The sequence below is a fragment of the Trichechus manatus genome, unplaced genomic scaffold (genome assembly GCF_000243295.1).
Source record: "Trichechus manatus latirostris isolate Lorelei unplaced genomic scaffold, TriManLat1.0 scaffold00128, whole genome shotgun sequence".
NCBI lineage: Eukaryota > Metazoa > Chordata > Mammalia > Sirenia > Trichechidae > Trichechus > Trichechus manatus.
Genome location: NW_004444064.1, coordinates 2,157,205 through 2,159,708, shown reverse-complemented (window position 1 = coordinate 2,159,708; position 2,504 = coordinate 2,157,205).

Genomic DNA, 2,504 nt, shown 5'->3' with positions numbered 1-2,504 from the left:
GTTCATTAAAGCCACTCACTTGTGGTATTTATGTTATAGCGGCACGAGATAACTAAGACACCGTGCTTCCTTTGTCTTCTTCTCTGTGTCTCTTTTATAAGGACACCACCACTCCAGTATGAACTCATTAACCTAACTGGTAACATCTTCAAGCACCCTATTTCCAAACAGGGTCACAGTCACAGGTACCAGGGGTTAGAATTTGGGCATATGTTTTTGAGGGATACAATTCAATCCATAACATTGACCCACTTAGTTGACTGTGTGACCAGCCAGAGAGATGGCTCACCATCAGGGGATTGTAGGGCTTTTCAGTCTGGCCACGCAGGCAGACTACCTCCCCAACAGGATTCATCCATGTCTTTGCATGTGTGAGACACTCATAGGTCGTCCCAGATTTCTAAACAGCCAGAAGGCCATTAGAGAAAGGGAACCAGTCACTGCTAGTCATTTCTCCATGAATATAACGTCCTTCTGATCACAGCCTGAACACACAAGACACCCTTACAGTGTTACACAAAGAAGGTTACTTTTATTGAGAAGCCCTGGTGGCACAGTGGTTAAAAGCTCAGCTGCTACCCAAAAGGTTGGTGGTTCAAACCCACCAGCTGTTCCACGGGAGAAAGCTGTGGCAGCCTGCTTCTATAACGAAGCAGACAGCGCACAACAGGTGAGCAGTACCCCCGGCTCAAAAGCTGTCCGGGCAGAGATGGAGAAGTTCTACCCGTGCCCTACTATGCACCATAGATGAAAGACTCAAAGGGACAGTTACATACGAAGTCGGTCCCCTCTGGCTTCTGGAAGCTGTCCCAATGGAGATAGAGAACTCTTCCATGTGTGCCTCCACATGGCATTGTCGGTGAGGGAACAAAAGAGGACCTACTTCCTGACGATCCACCACAGGCCAGGTAGACTTAGTTAGGTGAGCTGAAAGCTTCTGCTATACGTGCTATCCACTAGCACCATAGTTGAGGGGACACTGAGGTCTCTAGCTCATCCTTTTTTTTTTTAAACTACTTTAGATGAAGGTTTACAGAAAAAACTAGTTTCTTATTAAACAATTAATATACATACTGTTTTGTGACATTGGCTGCCAGTCCCACTACATGTCAACACTCTCCCCTTCTCAATCTTGGGTTCCCCATTACCATCTTTCCTGTCCCCTTCTGCCTTCTAGTCCTTGCCCCTGGGCTGGTGTGCCCATTTAGTCTCGTTTTGTTTTATGGGCCTGTCTAATCTTTGGCTGAAGGGTGAACCTCAGGAGTGACTTCATTCCTGAGCTAAAAGGGTGTCCGGAGGTCATACTCTTGGGGTTTCTCCAGTTTCTGTCAGGCCAGTAAGTCTGGTCTTTTTTTGTGAGTTAGGATTTTGTTCTACTTTTTTTTCCAGCTCTGTCTGAGACCCTCTATTGTGATCCCTGTCAGAGCAGTCGGTGGTGGTAGCTGAGTACCATCTAGTTGTGCTGGACTCAATCTGGTGGAGGCTGTGGTAGTTGTGGTCCATTAGTCCTTTTGGCTAATCTTTCCCTTGTGTTTTTGGTTTTCTTTATTCTTTCTTGCTCCATCCAGATGGGGTGAGACCAGTGGAGTATCTTAGATGGCCACTCACAAGCTTTTAAGACCCCAGACACTATGCTCGTCCATTTTTATACCCCAAAGTGCATGTGACATGCTGCAGGGACAAACATGGGGGGCCCTCCTTTCCTGAGGCCTGCAGGGACAAACATGCCCCCTCCTTTCCTGAGGCCTGTTGCCAACGTGGTGAGTTGGACGCCCCCAACTCATTTGCATACATTTAAGTGTTGTCTATCTATTTTATGAAACAAAAAACCCCTTGATTGCTCAAGCTGTATTCAGAAACCAGAGACAAAAGCCCAAACCTAGTTTTTTGTTTTGTTTTTTATCCCACAGCATGTTTTTTCCTGATAATTGTTGTTTTTGCTGAGAAGTCGTTTATTGTACGGATATATCACAGTTTATTCATTCTCCTTGCTGATAGACATCTGGTCTGTTTCTAATTTGGGACTATTATGAACATTCTTGTGCATGTCCTTTTGTAGATATGAGTTCATTTATCATCAGTAAATACTGACCAGTGGAACAGCTCTATAATAATTCTATATTTAGTTTTAAAAGAAGCTGCTAGAACTTTCCTCAAAATGGCTGTACCATTTTACACTCTCATTAACAGGTATGAGAGTTCCGTTGCCCTACGTCCTCATCAAAATTTAATATTGTCAGTCTTTACACTTCTAGGTTTTCTGATGAGTGTGAAGAAGTATTTCATTGTTGCTTTAATTTACACTTCCCTGATGACTAATGATTCTGAGCACTTTTTCGTTAGCTTAATGGCCATTTGTGTATCTTCTTTTATGAAATGTCCATTCAAATTTTTTGCCCAGTTTTAAAGTTAGGTTGTTTCTGTTATTGAGTTGGATGAGTTCTTTATACATTGAGTAATGTATAAAGACTTTTATCAGATATGTTTTGCGTATATTTTCTCCC